Source organism: Carassius carassius, chromosome 11 (genome assembly GCF_963082965.1).
Source record: "Carassius carassius chromosome 11, fCarCar2.1, whole genome shotgun sequence".
Lineage (NCBI taxonomy): Eukaryota > Metazoa > Chordata > Actinopteri > Cypriniformes > Cyprinidae > Carassius > Carassius carassius.
In genome coordinates, this window is record NC_081765.1 from 6,779,889 (window position 1) to 6,789,888 (window position 10,000).

The window sequence follows — 10,000 nt, forward strand, 5'->3', positions numbered from 1 at the left end:
AGCGGAAGCGTGCTAGGCCCATAACCCAAATGTCGATGGATCGAAACCATCCTCTGCTAAGTCTTTTTAAATCTCAATCTTATTCAGGAGGCTTTTACTTTACACACAAATAATTAACTCATAGACACTCCAGAGGCACTGGCCTCCTCAGACAGAGATTGTGGTTTCGGATCGTATTAAGATTGATTACAGCAGAGTGGCGCAGCGGAAGCGTGCTGCGCCCATAACCCAGAGGTCGATGGATCGAAACCATCCTCAGCTAAGACCTTTTACCTTCTAGACACTTTAGATTCCCTAAAAATGGGCAACAACCACAGGTTGGTCATGAAAAGCTGAGGCCACTTTCACCTCTCATAATAGTCATTCATCTAGAAGACTCTTTGTGTGTATTGTAAAGGACTCCTGATTAAGATTTAGATTTAAAAGGGCAAGTTAGAAAATGCTTTGAAGCACCAGTGGCCTAATGGATAAGGCACTGGCCTCCCAAGCCAGGGATTGTGGGTTCGAGTCCCATCTGGGGTGATTACAGCAAAGTGGTGCAGTGGGACTGTGCTGTGCCACGCTGTACAGCAGAGTGGCGCAGCAGAAGCGTACTGGGCCCATAACCCAGAGGTCGATGGATCGAAACCATCCTCTGCTAATTCTTTTTAAATCTCAATCTTATTCAGGAGGCTTTTGCTATACACACAAAGAATTAACTCATAGACACTCCAGAGGCACTGGACTCCTAAGCCAGGGATTGTGGGTTCGAGTACCAACTGAGCTGAATACAGCAGAGTGGTGCAGTGGGACCGTGCTGTGCCCATAACCCAGAGGTCAATGGATCATAACCATCCTCTACTAAGTTGTTTTAAATCTCAATATTATTCAGGAGGCTTTTACTATACACACTAATAATTACCTCATAGACACTCCAGAAGCACTGGCATCCTCAGACAGAGATTGTGGTTTCAAGTCCTGTCAAGATTGATTACAGCAGAGTGGCGCAGAGGAAGCGTGCTGGGCCCATAACCCAGAGGTCGATGGATCGAAACCATCCTCTGCTAAGTCTTTTTAAATCTCAATCTTATTCAGGAGGCTTTTACAATACACACAAAAAGTTAACTCCTAGAAACTCCAGAGGCACTGGACTACTAAGCCAGGGATTGTGGGTTCGAGTCCCATCTGGGGTCATTACAGCAGAGTGGCACAGTGGGACCGTGCTGTGCCCATAACCCAGAGGTCAATGGATCGTAACCATCCTCTGCTAAGACATTTTACCTTGTAGACACTCTTGAATCCCTAAAAATGGGCAACAACCACAGGTTGGTCATGAAAAGCTGAGGCCACTTTCACCTCTCATAATAGTCATTCATCTACAAGACTCTTTCTGTGTATTGTAAAGGACTCCTGATTAAGATTGAGATTTAAAAGGGCAAGTTAGTAACTGCATTAAAGCCCCAGTGGCCTAATGGATAACTCACTGGCCTCCTAAGCCAAGGATTTTGGGTTCGAGTCCCATCTGGGGTGATTACAGCAGAGTGGTGCAGTGGGACTGTGCTGTGCCGCGCTGTACAGCAGAGTGGCGCAGCGGAAGCGTGCTGGGCCCATAACCCAGAGGTCGATGGATCGAAACCATCCTCTGCTAAGTCTTTTTAAATCTCAATCTTATTCAGGAGGCTTTTACAATACACACAAAAAGTTAACTCCTAGAAACTCCAGAGGCACTGGACTACTAAGCCAGGGATTGTGGGTTCGAGTCCCATCTGGGGTCATTACAGCAGAGTGGCACAATGGGACCGTGCTGTGCCCATAACCCAGAGGTCAATGGATCGTAACCATCCTCTGCTAAGACATTTTACCTTCTAGACACTCTTGAATCCCTAAAAATGGGCAACAACCACAGGTTGGTCATGAAAAGCTGAGGCCACTTTCACCTCTCATAATAGTCATTCATCTACAAGACTCTTTCTGTGTATTGTAAAGGACTCCTGATTAAGATTGAGATTTAAAAGTGCAAGTTAGTAACTGCATTAAAGCCCCAGTGGCCTAATGGATAAGGCACTGGCCTCCTAAGCCAAGGATTGTGGGTTCGAGTCCCATCTGGGTTGATTACAGCAGAGTGGTGCAGTGGGACCGTGCTGTGCCCATAAACCAAAAGGTCAATAGATCGTAACCATCCTCTACTAAGTTGTTTTAAATCTCAATATTTTTCAGGAGGCTTTTACTATACACACTAATAATTACCTCATAGACACTCCAGAAGCACTGGCCTCCGCAGACAGAGATTGTGGTTTCAAGTCCTGTCAAGATTGATTACAGCAGAGTGGTGCAGCGGAAGCGTGCTGGCCCCATCACCCAGAGGTCGATGGATTGAAACCATCCTCTGCTAGTTTTTTTTTAAATCTCAATCTTATTCAGGAGGCTTTTACAATACACACAAAAAGTTAACTCCTAGAAACCCCAGAGGCACTGGACTCCTAAGCCAGGGATTGTGGGTTCGAGTCCCATCTGGGGTGATTACAGCAGAGTGGCGCAGTGGGACCGTGCTGTGCCCATAACCCAGAGGTCAATGGATCGTAACCATCCTCTGCTAAGACATTTTACCTTCTAGACACTCTTGAATCCCTAAAAATGGGCAACAACCACAGGTTGGTCATGAAAAGCTAAGGCCACTTTCACCTCTCATAATAGTCATTCATCTACAAGACTCTTTCTGTGTATTGTAAAGGACTCCTGATTAAGATTGAGATTTAAAAGGGCAAGTTAGTAACTGCATTAAAGCCCCAGTGGCCTAATGGATAAGGCACTGGCCTCCTAAGCCAGGGATTGTGGGTTCGAGTCCCATCTGGGGTGATTACAGCAGAGTGGTGCAGTGGGACCGTGCTGTGCCCATAAACCAAAAGGTCAATAGATCGTAACCATCCTCTACTAAGTTGTTTTAAATCTCAATATTATTCAGGAGGCTTTTACTATACACACTAATAATTACCTCATAGACACTCCAGAAGCACTGGCCTCCGCAGACAGAGATTGTGGTTTCAAGTCCTGTCAAGATTGATTACAGCAGAGTGGTGCAGCGGAAGCATGCTGGCCCCATTACCCAGAGGTCGATGGATCGAAACCATCCTCTGCTAATTTTTTTTTAAATCTCAATCTTATTCAGGAGGCTTTTACAATACACACAAAGAATTAACTCCTAGAAACTCCAGAGGCACTGGACTCCTAAGACAGGGATTGTGGGTTCGAGTCCCATCTGAGGTGATTGCAGTCGAGTGGTACCATGCTGTGCCCATAACCCAGAGGTCGATGGATCGTAACCATCCTCTGCTAAGACATTTTACCTTCTAGACACTCTTGAATCCCTAAAAATGGGCAACAACCACAGGTTGGTCATGAAAAGTGGCCTAATGGATAAGGCACTGGCCTCCTAAGCCAGGGATTGTGGGTTCGAGTCCCATCTGGGGTTATTACAGCAGAGTGGTGCAGTGATACCGTGCTGTGCCCATAAACCAAAAGGTCAATAGATTGTAACCATCCTCTACTAAGTTCTTTTAAATCTCAATATTATTCAGGAGGCTTTTACAATACACACAAAGAATTAACTACTAGAAACTCCAGAGGCACTGGACTCCTAAGACAGTGATTGTGGGTTCAAGTCCCATCTGAGGTGATTACAGCAGAGTGGCGCAGCGGAAGCGTGCTGGGCCCATAACCCAGAGGTCGATGAATCGAAACCATCCTCTGCTAAGTCTTTTTAAATCTCAATCTTATTCAGGAGGCTTTTACTATACACACAAATAATTACCTCATAGACACTCCAGAGGCACTGCCTCCTCAGACAGAGATTGTGGTTTCAAGTCCTGCCAAGATTGATTGCAGCAGAGTGGCGCAGCGGAAGCGTGCTGGGTCCATAACCCATAGGTTGATGGATCGAAACCATCCTCTGCTAAGTCTTTTTAAATCTCAATCTTATTCAGGAGGCTTTTACAATACACACAAAAAGTTAACTCCTAGAAACCCCAGAGGCACTGGACTACTAAGCCAGGGATTGTGGGTTCGAGTCCCATCTGGGTTGATTACAGCAGAGTGGCACAGTGGGACCGTGCTGTGCCCATAACCCAGAGGTCAATGGATCGTAACCATCCTCTGCTAAGACATTTTACCTTCTAGACACTCTTGAATCCCTAAAAATGGGCAACAACCACAGGTTGGCCATGAAAAGCTGAGGCCACTTTCACCTCTCATAATAGACATTCATCTACAAGACTCTTTCTGTGTATTGTAAAGGACTCCTGATTAAGATTGAGATTTAAAAGGGCAAGTTAGTAACGGCATTAAAGCCCCAGTGGCCTAATGGATAAGGCACTGGCCTCCTAAGCCAGGGATTGTGGGTTCGAGTCCCATCTGGGGTGATTACAGCAGAGTGGTGCAGTGGGACCGTGCTGTGCCCATAAACCAAAAGGTCAATAGATCGTAACCATCCTCTACTAAGTTGTTTTAAATCTCAATATTATTCAGGAGGATTTTACTATACACACTAATAATTACCTCATAGACACTCCAGAAGCACTGGCCTCTACAGACAGAGATTGTGGTTTCAAGTCCTGTCAAGATTGATTACAGCAGAGTGGTGCAGCGGAAGCGTGCTGGCCCCATAACCCAGAGGTCGATGGATCGAAACCATCCTCTGCTAAGTCTTTTTAAATCTCAATCTTATTCAGGAGGCTTTTGCTATACACACAAAGAATTAACTCATAGACGCTCCAGAGGCACTGGACTCCTAAGCCAGGGATTGTGGGTTCGAGTCCCAACTGAGGTGAATACAGCAGAGTGGTGCAGTGGGACCGTGCTGTGCCCATAACCCAGAGGTCGATGGATCATAACCATCCTCTACTAAGTTGTTTTAAATCTCAATATTATTCAGGAGGCTTTTACTATACACACTAATAATTACCTCATAGACACTCCAGAAGCACTGGCATCCTCAGACAGAGATTGTGGTTTCAAGTCCTGTCAAGATTGATTACAGCAGAGTGGCGCAGAGGAAGCGTGCTGGGCCCATAACCCAGAGGTCGATGGATCGAAACCATCCTCTGCTAAGTCTTTTTAAATCTCAATCTTATTCAGGAGGCTTTTACAATACACACAAAAAGTTAACTCCTAGAAACTCCAGAGGCACTGGACTACTAAGCCAGGGATTGTGGGTTCGAGTCCCATCTGGGGTGATTACAGCAGAGTGGCACAGTGGGACCGTGCTGTGCCCATAACCCAGAGGTCAATGGATCGTAACCATCCTCTGCTAAGACATTTTACCTTCTAGACACTCTTGAATCCCTAAAAATGGGCAACAACCACAGGTTGGTCATGAAAAGCTGAGGCCAATTTCACCTCTCATAATAGTCATTCATCTACAAGACTCTTTCTGTGTATTGTAAAGGACTCCTGATTAAGATTGAGATATAAAAGGGCAAGTTAGTAACTGCATTAAAGCCCCAGTGGCCTAATGGATAAGGCACTGGCCTCCTAAGCCAGGGATTGTGGGTTCGAGTCCCATCTGGGGTGATTACAGCAGAGTGGTGCAGTGGGACTGTGCTGTGCCGCGCTGTACAGCAGAGTGGCTCAGCGGAAGCGTGCTGGGCCCATAACCCAGAGGTCGATGGATCGAAACCATCCTCTGCTAAGTCTTTTTAAATCTCAATCTTATTCAGGAGAATTTTACAATACACACAAAGAATTAACTACTAGAAACTCCAGAGGCACTGGACTCCTAAGACAGGGATTGTGGGTTCAAGTCCCATCTGAGGTGATTACAGCAGAGTGGCGCAGCGGAAGCGTGCTGGGCCCATAACCCAGAGGTCGATGAATCGAAACCATCCTCTGCTAAGTCTTTTTAAATCTCAATCTTATTCAGGAGGCTTTTAATATACACACAAATAATTACCTCATAGACACTCCAGAGGCACTGCCTCCTCAGACAGAGATTGTGGTTTCAAGTCCTGCCAAGATTGATTACAGCAGAGTGGCGCAGCGGAAGCGTGCTGGGTCCATAACCCATAGGTTGATGGATCGAAACCATCCTCTGCTAAGTCTTTTTAAATCTCAATCTTATTCAGGAGGCTTTTACAATACACACAAAAAGTTAACTCCTAGAAACCCCAGAGGCACTGGACTACTAAGCCAGGGATTGTGGGTTCGAGTCCCATCTGGGTTGATTACAGCAGAGTGGCACAGTGGGACCGTGCTTTGCCCATAACCCAGAGGTCAATGGATCGTAACCATCCTCTGCTAAGACATTTTACCTTCTAGACACTCTTGAATCCCTAAAAATGGGCAACAACCACAGGTTGGCCATGAAAAGCTGAGGCCACTTTCACCTCTCATAATAGACATTCATCTACAAGACTCTTTCTGTGTATTGTAAAGGACTCCTGATTAAGATTGAGATTTAAAAGGGCAAGTTAGTAACGGCATTAAAGCCCCAGTGGCCTAATGGATAAGGCACTGGCCTCCTAAGCCAGGGATTGTGGGTTCGAGTCCCATCTGGGGTGATTACAGCAGAGTGGTGCAGTGGGACCGTGCTGTGCCCATAAACCAAAAGGTCAATAGATCGTAACCATCCTCTACTAAGTTGTTTTAAATCTCAATATTATTCAGGAGGATTTTACTATACACACTAATAATTACCTCATAGACACTCCAGAAGCACTGGCCTCCACAGACAGAGATTGTGGTTTCAAGTCCTGTCAAGATTGATTACAGCAGAGTGGTGCAGCGGAAGCGTGCTGGCCCCATAACCCAGAGGTCGATGGATCGAAACCATCCTCTGCTAAGTCTTTTTAAATCTCAATCTTATTCAGGAGGCTTTTGCTAAACACACAAAGAATTAACTCATAGACGCTCAAGAGGCACTAGACTCCACGGACAGAGATTGTGGTTTCGGATCGTATCAAGATTGATTACAGCAGAGTGGCGCAGCGGAAGCGTGCTGGGCCCATAACCCAGAGGTCGATGGATCGAAACCATCCTCTGCTAAGTCTTTTTAAATCTCAATCTTATTCAGGAGAATTTTACAATACACACAAAGAATTAACTACTAGAAACTCCAGAGGCACTGGACTCCTAAGTCAGGGATTGTGGGTTCAAGTCCCATCTGAGGTGATTACAGCAGAGTGGCGCAGCGGAAGCGTGCTGGGCCCATAACCCAGAGGTCGATGAATCGAAACCATCCTCTGCTAAGTCTTTTTAAATCTCAATCTTATTCAGGAGGCTTTTACTATACACACAAATAATTACCTCATAGACACTCCAGAGGCACTGCCTCCTCAGACAGAGATTGTGGTTTCAAGTCCTGCCAAGATTGATTACAGCAGAGTGGCGCAGCGGAAGCGTGCTGGGTCCATAACCCATAGGTTGATGGATCGAAACCATCCTCTGCTAAGTCTTTTTAAATCTCAATCTTATTCAGGAGGCTTTTACAATACACACAAAAAGTTAACTCCTAGAAACCCCAGAGGCACTGGACTACTAAGCCAGGGATTGTGGGTTCGAGTCCCATCTGGGTTGATTACAGCAGAGTGGCACAGTGGGACCGTGCTGTGCCCATAACCCAGAGGTCAATGGATCGTAACCATCCTCTGCTAAGACATTTTACCTTCTAGACACTCTTGAATCCCTAAAAATGGGCAACAACCACAGGTTGGCCATGAAAAGCTGAGGCCACTTTCACCTCTCATAATAGACATTCATCTACAAGACTCTTTCTGTGTATTGTAAAGGACTCCTGATTAAGATTGAGATTTAAAAGGGCAAGTTAGTAACGGCATTAAAGCCCCAGGGGACTAATGGATAAGGCACTGGTCTCCTAAGCCAGGGATTGTGGGTTCGAGTCCCATCTGGGGTGATTACAGCAGAGTGGTGCAGTGGGACCGTGCTGTGCCCATAAACCAAAAGGTCAATAGATCGTAACCATCCTCTACTAAGTTGTTTTAAATCTCAATATTATTCAGGAGGCTTTTACTATACACACTAATAATTACCTCATAGACACTCCAGAAGCACTGGCCTCCACAGACAGAGATTGTGGTTTCAAGTCCTGTCAAGATTTATTACAGCAGAGTGGTGCAGCGGAAGCGTGCTGGCCCCATAACCCAGAGGTCGATGGATCGAAACCATCCTCTGCTAACTCTTTTTAAATCTCAATCTTATTCAGGAGGCTTTTGCTATACACACAAAGAATTAACTCATAGACGCTCAAGAGGCACTAGACTCCACGGACAGAGATTGTGGTTTCGGATCGTATCAAGATTGATTACAGCAGAGTGGCGCAGCGGAAGCGTGCTGGGCCCATAACCCAGAGGTCGATGGATCGAAACCATCCTCTGCTAAGTCTTTTTAAATCTCAATCTTATTATGGAGGATTTTACAATACAAACAAAAAGTTAACTCCTAGAAACTCCAGAGGCACTGGACTCCTAAGCCAGGGATTGTGGGTTCGAGTCCCATCTGGGGTGATTACAGCAGAGTGGCGCAGCGGAAGCGTGCTGGGCCCATAACCCAGAGGTCGATGGATCGAAACCATCCTCTGCTAAGTCTTTTTAAATCTCAATCTTATTCAGGAGGCTTTTACAATACACAAAGAGTTAACTCCTAGAAACTCCAGAAGGCACTGGCCTCCTCAGACAGAGATTGTGGTTTCAAGTCCTGTCAAGATTGATTACAGCAGAGTCGCGCAGCGGAAGCGTGCTGGGCCCATAACCCAGAGGTCGATGGATCGAAACCATCCTCTGCTAAGACCTTTTACCTTCTAGACACTCTTGAATCCCTAAAAATGGGCAACAACCATAGGTTGGTCATGAAAAGCTGAGGCCACTTTCACCTCTCATAATAGTCATTCATCTAGAAGACTCTTTGTGTGTATTGTAAAGGACTCCTGATTAAGATTGAGATTTAAAAGGGCAAGTTAGCAAATGGTTAAAGCCCCAGTGGCCTAATGGATAAGGCACTGGCCTCCTAAGCCAGGGATTGTGTGTTCGAGTCCCAGCTGGGGTGATTACAGCAGAGTGGTGCAGTGGGACCGTGCTGTGCCCATAACCCAGAGGTCAATGGATCGTAACCATCCTCTACTAAGTCATTTTAAATCTCAATATTATTCAGGAGGCTTTTACTATACACACAAATAATTAACTCATAGACTCTCCAGAGGCACTGCCTCCTCAGACAGAGATTGTGGTTTCAAGTCGTGCCAAGATTTATTACAGCAGAGTGGCGCAGCGGAAGTGTGCTGGGCCCATAGGTCGATGGATCGAAACCATCCTGTGCTAAGTCTTTTTAAATCTCAATCTTATTCGGGAGGCTTTTACAATACACACAAAAAGTTAACTCCTAGAAACTCCAGAGGCACTGGACTCCTAAGCCAGGGATTGTGGGTTCGAGTCCCATCTGGGGTGATTACAGCAGAGCGGCGCAGCGGAAGCATGCTGGGCCCATTACCTAGAGGTCGATGGATCGAAACCATCCTCTGCTAAGTCTTTTTAAATCTCAATCTTATTCAGGAGGCTTTTACAATACACAAAGAGTTAACTCCTAGAAACTCCAGAGGCACTGGCCTCCTCAGACAGAGATTGTGGTTTCAAGTCCTGTCAAGATTGATTACAGCAGAGTGGCGCAGCGGAAGCGTGCTGGGCCCATAACCCAGAGGTCGATGGATCGAAACCATCCTCTGCTAAGACCTCTTACCTTCTAGACACTCTTGAATCCCTAAAAATGGGCAACAACCACAGGTTGGTCATGAAAAGCTGAGGCCACTTTCACCTCTCATAATAGTCATTCATCTACAAGACTCTTTCTGTGTATTGTAAAGGACTCCTGATTAAGATTGAGATTTAAAAGGGCAAGTTAGTAACTGCATTAAAGCCCCAGTGGCCTAATGGATAAGGCACTGGCCTCCTAAGCCAGGGATTTTGGGTTCGAGTCCCATCTGCGGTGATAACAGCAGAGTGGTGCAGTGGGACCGTGCTGA

General features: G+C 45.9%; 5 non-coding genes across 5 annotated transcripts; all 5 read left to right on the plus strand.

The window, feature by feature from the left end:
• The first annotated feature begins 449 nt into the window (after positions 1-449).
• Positions 450-522, plus strand: trnag-ccc (transfer RNA glycine (anticodon CCC)). Its single transcript has one exon. It is a non-coding gene; the product is annotated as a tRNA-Gly (tRNA).
• Positions 523-2,762: 2,240 nt separating this feature from the next.
• Positions 2,763-2,835, plus strand: trnar-ccu (transfer RNA arginine (anticodon CCU)). The gene has a single exon. It is a non-coding gene; the product is annotated as a tRNA-Arg (tRNA).
• Positions 2,836-4,321: 1,486 nt separating this feature from the next.
• On the plus strand, positions 4,322-4,394 carry trnar-ccu (transfer RNA arginine (anticodon CCU)). Its single transcript has one exon. It is a non-coding gene; the product is annotated as a tRNA-Arg (tRNA).
• Positions 4,395-5,471: 1,077 nt separating this feature from the next.
• Positions 5,472-5,544, plus strand: trnar-ccu (transfer RNA arginine (anticodon CCU)). Its single transcript has one exon. It is a non-coding gene; the product is annotated as a tRNA-Arg (tRNA).
• Positions 5,545-6,457: 913 nt separating this feature from the next.
• trnar-ccu (transfer RNA arginine (anticodon CCU)) lies at positions 6,458-6,530 on the plus strand. Its single transcript has one exon. It is a non-coding gene; the product is annotated as a tRNA-Arg (tRNA).
• The last annotated feature ends 3,470 nt before the right edge of the window (positions 6,531-10,000 follow it).